This window comes from Pelmatolapia mariae, linkage group LG16_19, assembly GCF_036321145.2.
Source record: "Pelmatolapia mariae isolate MD_Pm_ZW linkage group LG16_19, Pm_UMD_F_2, whole genome shotgun sequence".
In the NCBI taxonomy this organism is placed as follows: Eukaryota; Metazoa; Chordata; class Actinopteri; order Cichliformes; family Cichlidae; genus Pelmatolapia; species Pelmatolapia mariae.
Window position 1 is genome coordinate 69,368 of NC_086241.1, and position 14,753 is coordinate 84,120.

The 14,753-nt window shown below is 43.4% G+C and overlaps 1 protein-coding gene across 1 annotated transcript in view; it reads right to left on the minus strand.

The window, feature by feature from the left end:
* Positions 1 to 1,319: 1,319 nt before the first annotated feature.
* The window catches only part of LOC134644876 (kinesin heavy chain-like), a 51,086-nt gene continuing 37,652 nt past the window's right edge, over positions 1,320 to 14,753 (minus strand). The window contains exon 26 of the mRNA XM_063498007.1: positions 1,320 to 4,928. The gene's annotated coding sequence lies outside the window, so the exon portion shown is untranslated. The remainder of the gene's footprint in view (positions 4,929 to 14,753) is intronic.

Sequence of the window (14,753 nt, forward strand, 5' to 3'; positions counted from 1 at the left end):
TGTGTCAAAAGTTAAAATGAGTGAATATAACGGAAAATATGTTCATGTGTGAATAATTCAGCCCAGAAAGTGTAAATCTGTCAGCACAAAGAGTTTGATGTGTGTTTGTGAGTTTGACAATTAATCAATGAATTCTGCCCGGAGGTACTGAACCGATTAAAGTTTTTAAAGGTTCTTTCTTGTGGTCTGAACATATCAGACTACAGCGACAAAAATTTATTTAATAAGAATAGAAAAAGAGGTGATTTTAAATTCCTGTAAACAGCACAGGTTCCCACTAGTTCGTGTTTGTATGTTAAGATATTTTAACTGAACAGAAATGAAACGTTCTAAAAATTATTTGAGATTTTAAAGGTTGAACATCTTGTGAGAGATGAAGATACTGAAGGTACATCTCAAGTTTATTTGACTAGTTCCTACTGATAAAGATATTCTAGAGAATTCGCTGATTAAAATTTACTAAGTTCAGCCGTCTGCTCCTTGCTGTCTAAAATATAACGGAGTAAACTCTCGACCGTCTCACACTTCTGTTTGATCAGTTTTCTGTTTGACGTTTATTCAGCTGTGTGGAAACTATAACTTTAATCTCAGCCAAACCAATTTACTCACGAACAAATTGAACACTGAAAAAAGACAAACATTAACATTTTCAAGTTATCTGAGTAGCCAAAGACCGCGGGGATGTGAAAACGATGTGCAGGGAGTTTGCTGTTGTCGCCCCGGTCAGCTATCAAGCTGGTGGGTCTCTGAAAACGTCGGAGCACTTTTACAAATATGTGATGTCTTGATAAACTGAGCAGATATTTGAAGTTTACACACCTACTTTCTCACCTTATAATATGTTAAAAGTTTATTTTGTGACCCAGAAAGATTAATAAGAGTAATATTAAAACTTAGTAGTGGCCGCCATTGTTGGAAACTGGAATTGGCTGGGCCGCGCCATGAATTCTGGGATATGGTGGGCCACGAAGGACACACCCGACCCATCCTTCAAATTCGGGGAAAAGGAGGACGCATTTGTCGGCTGCATTTGGAGGAGTCTACGAATTTGGACAGCCTTCAGCATGTCGGCCTACAAATGCGGCCTCAGAAGGATGCAGCCCATGAATTTGGATACCCCCAAAGTGTCACAGTAAAGTGGCAATTCATGAGAGGCTGATTAAAAGTCTGTTTTATAAATGTTATTCTAGAATTTTTCCAGTGTTTTTTTAAGACTTGAATTTTATTAGATTTTTTACAAGAAACAGAAAGAAAAAATAGAAGGGACATTCCACTCAAGACAGTTAAAATAGCAAATGTATTGAAGATGCGTACACCATCTCAACAAAAACAGAGTGCAAAATATAACATAAATAAATAACGATGCCAACAGTTCACGTAAACCCGATTACAGCTGTTCTAATTAATCACAAGCTTAACTACTTAAGCCAGATACATCACTGACCTGTATATGAAAAACAGTTGGCCCATTTATCAGTTTAATCATCCGATCTCACATTTTTCCAGTGTTTAAATAAATGATTAAGAAGTAAACACTATTCCTGATGTCAGATAAACATCTTTCACTTTATTTGACATGTTCAGAAACACGTGATGTTCGATGTCTTTACAACAACCTGTGAATCACTTCAGTATCACTTTGTTCTTACAGCACATTATGAACATAGTTATGATAAACACTTTCATTGGCAGCACGTAAACATTACCAATACATCAATAAACACTTACAAACAGATGTGCTTTAGCTTGCTTTCAATACAATGTTGGAGATGTAAAGTGACCACAAACACTGCAGAAAACATGATGTTCTGATTGGCTGACATCATGTCACTAACTTCCTGTTCACAACATCTGCCATCAGCTGATCGTGTCACTTTGAAGCTGTCATTCATCAGCCTCGCCGCTCTGTAAACTTACTGCAGATTCACAACAACAACCACAACACAAACACACTGACACATGATCATTTCCAGCTGGATGACAAAAGTAACATACACACTTTTCACTTTAAGCTAATAAATAAACAGTAAAATAAACTCCTTAAATTACACTCCAGTAATAAACACATTAAAAACACACAATCAATATCTGCAATCCAACACTGTCGTCAGGGAAATAAGTTTTAAATTAATTTTTTTTTAAAAACACAACAACTTTCGATCGTGTTCCTGGAATTTCCTGAATTTTATTCCTCCAGCAGCGTCTTTTAAAGCTGCAATCATATTTATGGTTTGAATGAAAGAGAAAGTGTGTGAGAGGATCGCTGCAATTTTTAAAAACTCATATAATCAAAAGTTGTAACACTTTGAAAATTTTATTTCAAAATGAAAAAAAATGTGAGAAACATTTGTTTCATTAAAAAAAGATTTTATACTGAGGTTTTTAATGCAACAACATAAACAAGGCTCTAGAGTGTGACATGTGACCCAACTTCTCAGTTGGGTCACATAAAAGAATCCTAGGTCGCACCGGTGCAACCAGTCATTCAAGTAAAGAAAACATCACACATTATGCCTGTATCGTGGTCTAAACCAATCAGAGATAGTGAGGGGCAGGAGCTCTCTGATTGGTCATGGTCCAGATGTAGGCCTATGTGTATGTACATTTGAAGGTGCAGGCAGGTAGACAGAGGTGAGCAGCCTAGACCCGATAGAAGTGGCTGTAGCTGTGGGTAATGAGAAAAGATGAAAAGAACGATTGATAACTCTTTCATTAAGGTCTGATCCGTCTGAAATTCATAGTGAGTGCTCTGACACGGAGCCATCAACCTCTCAGGTTATGTCTAACACTGGTCCAGAGATGGCATCAGATAATGAGCCCACTGACAGTAAAAGCGTAAAGTGTATACGTTGGGAAGAGAGCGGCTTGACCAGTTTCCCTGGCTAAGATACAGTAAAGCTGACAACATGATGCACTGCATTTACTGCGGTGAGTGTGGAGAAACTGTGGCCGGCAATACTGCATTTGTGACTGCAGCTAATACGTTTCAAAATGAAACGCTGAAAAAGCACAGTGTATTCAGGAAACACATTATATGCTGCGATAAATGCACTGGCCAAGTTTCCCCTCTCCCCACGGCCTTTCAGCGGCAGCAAACAGGTCGTCAGAAGAGGCCGATGTGATGATTACGTTTAACATTGCCTACGATATTCCCAAAGAAGATGTTCCATTCACTAAGTTCAAGACCAAAATAATTCTTCACAAGAAAAATGTCTTGAAGGTAAACCCCACGTACAGTAATGATGTCACGTGTGCCCAGGTTACAGGTGTCATCGCAGACACATGGGAAAAAAGGGGGGAAAGGCCAGATTACAGGAGTTGGCCATCTGAGGGCCATGTGACTGCAATGGAGGAGGGTCCACAAGATATAAAGCTGTTCAGACACTGAGATGTTCACTTTGAAGCCTGTCAGACACTTTGAGGTCTTTTTAATTTACATTTTCTTTTTATTGAATATATCTTGAGATGTTTTAAGTTTAAATTTCAGCTCAGTCAAGCACTTTAAACACATTTTTCAGTAACTTGTCTTTCTTGTAGAAATGTGCTCCAAATAAAGAACTTTGTGTTGACAATTTAAAAAAAATAAAATAAGTGAACATGTAAAACTGCGGTCTTAAGTGACGCGGTTAAAAAATTTGGATGCACCTAAGGAAAAAAGTTAGCCGCACCAGTGCAACTGTAGCAAGAAGTTAGTCTAGAGCCCTGACTGATTTTAGTATCATTATTATGTGTGTTTTTATTTGTGTGGCCCCTCCCACCAGAGGATGTGGGTGTGGGTTTTTCTCTCTCCTCCCTCCCAGGGTTGTGTGTGGGTATATCTTGACAGCCGAGTTGTTTGCTTGGATTCCTGTTCCCAGACTGGACAACAAGCTGTGTGTTTCTGATGGTAACTTTGAGTGTTCTCTGTGTGAAACTCCTGAGTCAAAAAGGTCATTAGTGAGTAAAGTGAGTGATCTTGTGTGTGTGGCGTTGTGAGACCTAATCAAGCACTTTGTAAATAGTTATTAATAGTTTTGTAAATTAGACAACCTGGAGTATTCTTTTACTTTATGTTAAACAAGGCAGCAGCCTGATAGGAATGAGAAGCCTTTTCTGTTGAAATCCGTTTTCTCTTGTTTGAGTAGGACCTTAGGTTAGAAATGTATCTGTTGTTTGACTTTCATTTTGGGCAGGGAACATCAGGGACCTTTATTTTGGTGTGGCTCACTGCCGAAGTCAACAAACGGCTGCGTAGAGTTTAGACTGCTAAAAGTTTTTGTCCTTGGGTGGAGTTGGAATCAGGGAGCAGCATTTCCAGATTACCCCTAGGTTTGGAGAATAACACTTTTTAAAGATTACAATAAACTCTTATTTAATTTAATTTCAAACGAGGAATTCTGCACCTCTGTGAAAAATCTGTTTGCTTTAAATCTGAGAGTTGAATGCCATAAACATGATGAGTAAACCCTGACAGGTTTACAGACTCAGATTCAGACTCAGATTTTAAAATTTAGGAGAGCAGGTTTAGCTCACAGCTAAAGGCAACCAGACGCAGCGACCAGGCAGAACTGACCCGAGAGCCTTTGGTGCATCTTTCCTCTCTTTCTCCACTGTGCTGTGTAATAAAGGCAACAGACACCCAAAAATCTAAAAATGTCATTTAGTTAAAAAAAAAGAAAAAGATAAAATATTAACTTTTCTTAGCGGTAATTCTTTGATTGTTTGAGAATAAACAACAACAACAAAAATTCAGAAAACAGTCAGAGAGAGCACCTGTGTTAGGGTGGAATGTTTGTTAAGCTGGCAAGGCTGTTAAGGTGGATTGTTTAAGGTGGAATGGCTGTTAAGGCAGAACATTGTGGGATGTGGTTCCAGTATAGGCAGAGTGGTGAAAACAGGAGGGTCCAAAGATCCACAGAAAAGGAAACTGATCCAGAGTCATCTGCTACCTGTGAAGAACAGGAGTGATTAAAAAAATGACTCAGAAAGAAGTGAACAAACTGACTGATTAAACAGTTAATTCAGGGTTTCAACATTAAATATTAAACATACTCTGACCCGGGAGAAAGAGTTTGCTCCTATTCAGTTTTCTCAGACTTTTTATCAGCGTAGATAAATAATTATAGCGAGTGACTTTAATATCCATGTAGATATGTGCTCTCTTTCCCAGCACCCTGGCATAGGCTTTCCTGGGAGGGCAAAGATGGGAACCACCAAAACAGCCCTACAGCATCCAGAGCCTTCAGGAACTCAGGCCAAACTTCTTCCACCCCAGGAGTTCTGCCACCATGGAGTTGTTTAAGTGGCCTCACTCCCGGTGATGGACAACTCGCCCCCCCCCCCGTACACAGACTCTGCTTTCTTTACAGATAACATGTCAGTAGAATTAAAAAGGCTTTCAGCATGGCCTCTCCGAATTCCACCTAAACCCAGGTTTTTGCTTCGGCCACTGCCCGACCCATGATCCTCTTGGCCTGTCATTACCTATCCCCACCAGTGAAGTGACATTCCATGTCCCAACTGCTAGTCTCAATAGCCTGGGATTAGTCCACCGGGGTTTTCTAAAAACCTTAAAAACATGAGATCTAACCAGATACTTGGCGTTACCTTGGCCTCCAATAACACTGTGAGGAATCCAATTAATCTTGGATTGATGTGATGGCAGCGTGCTACTTCGGTTCCTAAAAAGGTGCATTTTTTTGTTTTTTGTTTGCTTTTCTATTGATTCTGCCCCCGTATTACACAACGTGTGTGAAAGATACAAAGACTCTCATACACCCGCTACGCTCTTCTGGAATATCAATGTGAGATTTAAAACTCTAACCAAAGATCCTCTAACAAAAGAATACAATACAATACAACTTTATTTATAGAGCACATTTAAAAACCAATGGTATAACAAAGTGCTTCACATAAAAGACAGAAAATAAGACAGAAATATTATAAATATTATAGGACCATAACAAAATACCACGTATGCTAACAGGTCAGTGTCACTAATACACAGGAACGGCATAAAATGCATATCAAGTAAAACATGTTAAAAGCACAAAACCACAAAAGATAGTCAAGTATTTATTTATTGTCATTGTCAAGAACAATGAAATTGTGTTTGGAGCTTCTACAACAAATAATAATAAATACTAAATTCCCCTTAGACCAAAGTGTAACCATTTAACCCAGTGTGACTTCAGTGCAATGAGACGATCCTTAGCAAAAACATGAGAATATGACAGGTAATGTTCATGGGACATTCAGACAAAGACCTGAGAAATATGACAAAGTGCAACAGTGCAACCCATTCAATTATTGTACTGTGACATATGATAATTGTCTATTTTTCAGACCAGTTCACTGCTATTAATAAGTTGGATATGGTTATTGTCCGTGAGAGGGGGGGCAGAGAGGGGGGGGGGTGGGGCAGAGTTCAGGAGCCTCACAGCCTGTGGATACAGGCTGTTGGCCAATCTGGACGTTCTGGCCTGTATGGACCTGTATCTTCTCCCTGAGGGCAGCAGGTGGAAAAGGTGGTGCGCAGGGTGATGTTGGTCCCGCAGGATACTGTGCACCCTCCTCAGACAGCGAGTGGGGAAGATGTTGCTAATCTCTGGCAGAATCGTTCCAATAATTCTGCCAGCTTCTTTCACCACCCGCTGGAGTGCTTGCTGGTCGGCCTTGGTGCAGCTGGGGAACCACACTAGAAATCCATACGTCAGAACGCTGCTGATGGCACAGTTGTAGAAGTTCAACATCAGAGGTCTGGGAATGTGTGCGCTCCGCAGTCTCCTCAGGTAGTAGAGGCGCTGTTGGGCCTTCCGTACAGCTGAGGTGATGTGGTTGCCCCAGGACAAGTCCTCAGTCACAGTTACCCCCAAGAATTTAAAACTGCTCACCCTCTCCACCGCCTCACTGCCAATGAAGAGAGGCCGGTAGTTGTTATGACCTTTCCTCCGGAAATCTACAATAATCTCCTTGGTCTTTTTGGTGTTTAAGACCAAGTTATTGTCGCGGCACCATGACTCTAGTTGTTGCACCTCTGTCCTGTAGTTTGTCTCATCGTTGTAGGATATGAGTCCGAGCACTGTGGTGTCGTCGGCAAACTTAACAATGAGATTGGACGTACATTGGAAATACAGTCATGAGTGAAGAGAGTGTATAGCAGAGGGCTCAGAACACACCCCTGAGGGGCACCGGTGTTGACCACAAGGGTGGAAGAGGTGTTCTTACCCACTCTGACACTCTGTCTACGGTTAGTGAGGAAGTCCACAATCCAGTTGCACAGGGAGGAGTTGAGTCCCAGTTGATGGAGTTTGGGACGGAGTTTGTATGGCCGGATGGTATTAAAGGCCGAGCTGTAGTCTACAAAGAGGAGCCGTGCATAGGTGTTCTTGTGCTCCAGGTGCTCCAGTAGTGTGTGCAGCACTGTGGCAATCGCGTCCTCAGTTGACCGGTTCTCCCTGTATGCAAACTGGTGCGGGTCCAGAGATGGTGGAAGGGCAGCTCTGATGTGTTTAATGACCAGTCTCTCCAGGCATTTGGCAGGAATGGGGGTGAGTGCCACAGGTCTGAAATCGTTCAGACATGTGACATTTGACTGCTTGGGGATGGGAACGATGGTTGCTGCTTTGAAACAGGATGGTACCAGTGAACAGGACAGCGAGGTGTTATATATAGAGGTGAAGACGTCCGCCAGGTCCGCAGCACAGTCTTTTAGCACCCGGCCCAGCACTCCATCTGGTCCGGCCGCCTTCCTGATGTTAATGCTGCGGAACACACGCCTCAGCTCATGAGTGCTCAGGACTGGAGCAGGGTCGGTTGAGGGGAGTGGGGACAGGACAGGGTCGGTGTTATCCCTATCAAAACGGGCATAAAAGAGGTTTAGGTCCTCAGCCAGAGTAGGACTGTCGGCTGAGGGTGATGGTGTTCTCCTCTTGTAGTCTGTGATGGCCCTGATGCTCTCCCAGACCTGTCTTGGGTTTGTGATGTTCTCAAACCTGGCCTCGATGCGCCTCCTGTGCTGCTGCTTGGCAGTCTTGATGCCTCTTCTCAGGTTAGCCCTGGCAGCACTGTATGCCTCCAGGTCCCCGGAATGGAAAGCGTTGTTCCTCGTTCGGATAAGTTGTTGAACTCCGTGTGTCATCCAGGGTGGATTATTAGGGAACACACTGAGTCGTTTCCAAGTTGTTACATTGTCCACACAGAAACAGATGTAGTCCAAGACAGTGGAGGTGTAACTGTCCAATGCGACACGATTGTCAGTGTCCTGCTCCTTGAATACCTCCCAGTCTGTGCGGTGGAAACAGTCCTGGAGCATCGGAATAGCATCCTGCGGCCATGTTCTCACGGTTTTGGTTGTAATCCCAGTGCTCTTGATCTTTGGTGTGTATATTGGGTGTAGCAGAAGAGAGAGATGGTCTGACAGGCCCAGGTGGGGACAGGCCTGGGCTCTGTATGCGTTCGCCATGTTGGTGTACACCTGGTCCAAAGTTCTATCTCCTCTGGTAGCACACTTCACATTTCGGTGGAAATTGTGAAGTACAGATTTCAGGTCCGCGTGGTTAAAATCCCCAGCCACAATAAAGACACTGTCCGGGTGTGCTACCAGGCTGTTATTGATGCTGCTGCTCAGTTGTGCTAACGCTAGCTTAGCATTAGCATCTGGTGGAATGTAAACAGCGCAGATGTAAACGGCAGAAAATTCCCGAGGGAGATAGAATGGACGGCACTTTAACACCAACAGTTCTGCCTCTGTACTGCACAGTCTGTCCGTTACCGTGACGTTCGTGCACCAAAAGTTGTTGATATAGATGCACAGCCCCCCGCCGGTCTTCTTACCAGAGTCCGCAGACCTGTCGGCTCGGTAGGCGGTACGGCCTGCTAGCTCAATAGCCGCGTCGGGAATGGCACTGTCCAGCCACGTTTCAGTGAAAATCATGCACGAACAGTTGTTGAAAGTCCGTCGAGTGGCGATCTGCAGTCGTATTTCATCCAGTTTGTAACGGATTGAACGAACATTGGAGAGGAATATGGTCGGGAGTGGTGGTTTGAACGGACTAGCCTTTAGCCGTGCCCACAGGCCTCCCCGCCTGCCTCTCTTCTGCCTCCGCTCGCAGCGTCTCCTCCTGCGGCTCGCTGTTGCAGGTAGCCCCGGGGGTTGCTTGACGATCTCCGGGGGGATGAGATACTCGGATGTTAGTTGAAGATCTCCACGGCTTAGTTGTAATAGTTGTAGTAGATCATCTCTTTTGTACTGAAGTAAACCCAGACTGTGTGAAATGATACACAGTGCCACCAAAAGTGCAAAAATGTAGGAGCTCCGGGCCGCTGCGTCTGTGCGCGCCGCCATTCGAATCAAGTGTATGAAAGGTAAAATAGAGTAAGTCTAGGGATCAGATACAGGCATGAACGAGCAGGAAAGGCGATAAATAGGTTTTTAACCGTGATTTAGAATCAAACGCGCAGATAACAATAGGAAGGTTATTCCATAAATGTGGTGCAGCCAAGGCAAACGCACGGTCACCTCAAGATCTTGGCTGCACCAGGAGTAACTGAGTAGATGATCTCAGTGCTCGAGCGGGAATGTACAAACTAAGGAGCTCGATCAGGTAGCTCGGGGCTGTGTTGCTGATCATTTTAAAAGTAAGCAGCAGTATTTTAAATTGGATGCGGTATTTAATGGGTAGCCAGTGCAGGTCAGCTAGAACAGGGGTAATAGAGGCAAACCTCCCAGTTCCGGTCAGAAGGTCACAAAGGCGTGAACAAGCTTTTCCAGGTCCTTAAGCGGAACATAATGCCTAGCCTTAGAAATGACACGCAGTTGGTAGAAAGTAGATCTAACTACAGCAGACACTTGTTTATCAATTGCTAACAGTGTCAGAGAGGGAGCTGGCAACCAAAGGCATCGTGAAATTGTCCGCGAGAAATATTACTATCAAATACAACGATTTCAGTTTTCTTATCATTTAAGATATGTCACGGTCCTGGGTCTGTGACACAGTATTTTCTGTTCTATATTGTTAATCTTTGATTTCTTGATGTATCTTTGTTTATTCTTATGTTTTGGTTCTGTGTATCCCTTCTATTGTAGTCAGGTCTTTGTTAAGCCCGCGTCTCTGAGTCTGTGTCTTTGCGTGTGAGTTTCCTGTTTTACTTTGAAGGTCTTTGTCTCATGTGAGTGTGTTCAGTTTACGTCTCCCCTGTCTCATCAGCTCTGATTTTTCCCATGTGTGTTCCTCTCCTGACTCCCATCCCTTGATTACTGCTGTGTGTATTTAAGCCCTGTGTGTTATCCTGCCTGTTGCCGGTTCGTCTGCGTTATCGCCCTACGTCATCCTATGTTTTTCTCTCCATGTCTCCCTGCATCTGGCTTCAGGTTTGTTTTATGCTTAGTTTTCCCAGTTTAGATTTTCTCAGTTCCTTTTTTTCGCCACCCTCGCCTTTTTGTATTTTCAACCGCCACAAATAAAGCTACCTCACATCAGCAGTGCCTGCATCTTGGGTCCTTCACTAATTCCACACGGCTCGCCCCGCGAGCCTTGACAAGATAAGAGAATTTCCTAAGAGCCACTCTTTGACCTGACACATGCACTCTTGAAAGCAGTGCAGAGACAGAGCAGGATCATCAGCTAGTTCAAAGTAGATCTGTATATCATCAGCGTAACAGTGAAAAGCGATATTGTATTTCTCAAAGATTAGCATATACAGCGAGAAAAGAATAGGGCCCAGCACAGATCCTTGAGGCACGCCACAGCAGACAGGTGCAGCGGAGGAAGAGCAGGTGCCCAGGTTAACCGAGAAGGACCTATTGGAGAGGTATGATTTAAACCAATCAAGAGCGACACCTCTAATGCCTACAGTATGCTCAAGCCTCGCTAACAACATGCTGTGATCCACCATGTCAAAAGTCGAGGATAAATCCAATAGAACTAGGACCGCAGCGCATCCAGTATCAGCAATTAGAAGATCATTTAGGACTCTAAGCAAAGCAGTTTCAGTGCTGTGACGTGGTTTAAAGGCAGACTGGAATTTATCAATAATGTCATTTGCATCCAAATACGCCTGGAGTTGTGAAAGAACTATCCTCTCGCAAATTTTAGACAGGAACGGGAGCTTAGAGATCGGCCTGCAATTCACATAATCATTATAATCAAGGTTCCTTTTTTTAAGAACAGGTTGGACTACAGCATGTTTAAAAGCTGACGGGTCGAAGCAGTCCTATACTATGCGAGGTGGGAGGATATCATATATAGGATTAGTATTATTCAGTTGCTCAGCTAATCGCTTGAGAGTAAGGAGGGACACGGGCTCAAACTGATGGAAAGTTGATGAACAACCAGGAGTAGAAACAGGGCTCGACACTAAAGGAAGCGAGGAAGAGAAGAAACTTTATCTAAGAAGTGATTTAAAAATTGTTCACAAAGAGCTGGAGAGCACACCAGCGACATAGCAGGACGGGGATTGGCCACCGAATTAAAAATTTTAAATAGCGTTCGGGGGTTGTGACCATGAGCCAGAATCATTTTTGATAAGAAAGCCGCTTTGGCCATTTTAGCAGCAGTTTGAAATTTCGAGCGGCTGGAATGTAGGATTTCACAGGATACCTGGAGTTTATCTGTTTTCCACCTCCTCTCATCGCGGCGGTAGACACGTCGTAAGGCACACGTAGAGTCGTTTAACCAGCATTGGGAAAAGGTTGTAGGGCGCTTCATTTTAATGGGTGCAACAGTGTCAAGGATAGAGGAGCATATGGATGGCAAGGTGTTTGCAAAGTCATCAACCATATGAGAGGCAGAACAATCAAAAGTACTGGACGCAGAATTCAGGAAAGACACAGAAAAATTTGCCACAGTTTCAGCATTAACTACACGTAAAGCAGGAACTCAGGGTGCAGTTCAGTATTATCTAAGTCAACATGACTGCGGAGTGGTCGGAGATCCCAACATTGTTTATATTCTTGATACAAATGTCCAAGCCATACGAAAAGATCGAGTCAAGGGTGTGGCCCTTAGCGTGGGTAGGTTCATTTACCCACTGAACGAGGTTAAAAGAGTCAGTTAATGCAAGAAAGTCTTTAGCTAACGGGTCGTCCTTACAGCAGATGTGTATATTAAAATCACCAAAAATAAGAACACAGCCATGTTTAATAAGAACAGATCCTAAAAGGTCGGCAAATTCAGAGTTAAAAGTCTTATTGTATTTAGGCCAGCGATAGGCCACAACACACAGAGTAGCCAAAGAGTCAGTCATCTCCAGTAGCTGAGCTTCAAAGCTGGGGTAGGTAGGGGAGGGGAGCTGCTGAACGTTATTTTTAAAAACCGGAGCTAAGCCACCACCTCTGCCAGTAAGTCTCGGTGAGCTAAAAAAGGCACAGTCTGGGGGGAGAAGCTCGGAGAAGGGGATGGACTCACCGGGGCGAATCCAGGTCTCCGTCAGGAGTAAAACATCCAGTTCAGAAGCGAGGAAAAAGTCATTTAAAAGAAAGGTCTTGTTTGCCAGTCACCTGACATTTGTAGCTCGTCACATTATGCTTAGGTTGCTGTGATGGACGCCACATCTGGAGCACGTAATCCAGGACCGAACAGGGGGGCATGCCACTGGAAGGGCTGGGTAGGCTTGTAATCCAGCGGGGCAGATCCACCGATAGCTAAGCAATTTAGCATCAAAGCGGTCTCCGGAGGAGGGGAGAAAGCGTACGATATCCCGGCCAGCATTTGGATAATCCTTAGCCTTTGCTTTAACCCTTAGATGCACACGTGGGGTCAAAAATGACCCCACAGGTTGTTTTTCTTCAAAATCTTTAAAATGCAAAGTTGTAATATATTCATATTCCAGGTACTCCTCATGAAACATGTTTGTAACATGAGGCCATTTGCATTTTTATTTATTTTTTCATTAATTTAAAAAAAATGCAGTTTTTGTATCACTACCCCACTCTTCCACAAGTGGGGTCAAAAATGACCCCAAGCAGTTCCTATGGAATCTTCATTCTTAGGAACTCTGACTGTCCCACTTACACTTCTGATGGATCAAGAATTATTTTTTACACAGTAACATACATGATTTATAGTCAGGGCTGCACATAAGTGGTCCGCAGGTGTGTATTCGCTATCAAAATAAAAGTAATCCCGGAAATTCAGAGATTATGCGCTTCTTTTGTGGTGGAGGAACACCAAAGTAATTGCTTACGGAGCTTGCTTCTTCGACATCTTTAAGAGTTCTGAACAAATGTCTGTCCTCCTCCAGATTATCTTATGTACGCAAACGAGCGTTCCAACTTCTTATCTGGTACGCATCTTTTATTTTGACAGCGAATGCGCACCTGCGGACCATTTATGTGCGGCCCTGTTTATAGTTTCCTGTGCATTTCAAACATTGTCCTTTCTGATGTTTTTTTTTATAATATTTAAAGTAACATGGCTGTAATGAGGACAGCTAGGATCCCTGTGGACCTTGCCCTACAAATGATCCAGGACGGATGGGATGAAGAGCCCATCGGAGGCATTGACTCAGAATCTGACATCTCAGATATAGAGGACCCAGACTATTGTCCCCCCACTGAACAAGGCCAGTCAGATACAGAGGAGTCCTCTGATGAGTCCTCTGAAGAGTAAATGGATATTGAGTCTAACAGAATGAGCCCCTCTTACTGCTCTAGCCACAATATTCTGAATTAGTCGGCCAGGGCTTGCACCTGGGTTTAGTACTGTCTCCCCAATAGATGGATGGAAGATGTTCATGTCTGATAATATAATAGAAGAGGTTCTGACATGCACAAACATGGAGGCATGAAGAGTTGCCATAGACAGGGGAAAAGAGTGGAAAAATGTAATCAAACATAAGCTCCTAGCCTTCATTTGATTGACCATTCTTGCAGGAAGTGAGAAGAACTGGGATGTACCAGTCGGTGTTTTTTGGGAGTCATTGTACAAGGCCACTATGTCAATTGAAAGATTTAAAGATATTCGCCGTTTCTTGCACTTTGATGACAAGAGGACCAGAGCCTACCGACTGAAAACAAACCACATGGCAGCTTTCCGCTACATATGGGGCCTGTTCCTGGTCAACTGCAGGCAGAAATTCCTCAGTGATTGTGTTACAGTGGATGAACAACTTGTGCCTTTCAGAGGGAAGACCCAGCTTCTGCAGTATATGCAGAGCAAGCATACAAAAGTGATGCAAGTGATACAAAAACTGCAATTTCTTAAAATTAATGAAAAAATAAATAAAAATGCAAAGGGCAAACATGTTTTATGAGGAATACCTCAAATATGAAAATATTACAACTCTTCATTTTAAAGATTTTGAAGAATAACAACCGAGTTTATAGCAAAATGCATTGTTTCTATTTGGGGTCATTTTTGACCCCACTCGTGGAAGAGTGTAGGTATTGGTAGGTTGTGCATCCAAGGGTTAAGGTAAGCCTTGAGGCGGACGCGAAGACCACTCCTTTTACCCCGTTTCCTGTAACGTTTCTTGTGCAGGTTGGGAAGGGGTAGGCAGGAAATACTGGTGGAGGAGTCTAGCCGTAACAGGGTGGCGTCACCCAGGTTCCAATATGGATCCGAGCAATGCGAGTAAGAGAATTGGAGATTTAAAAGCGTTTGTCTGTCGTAGGTTATTAGTGCACAAAATGAGCATGAGCATAAAATCAAAAAAATTAACGAGTACTATGCCAAGGTCCAGTAAAAGGGGTAGGGAATGTAAAAAGCAGAGGCACAGACGCAGACGCGGACGGCTTGCCATACACACTGGCGCCATCTTGAGTCCCCGCAAGT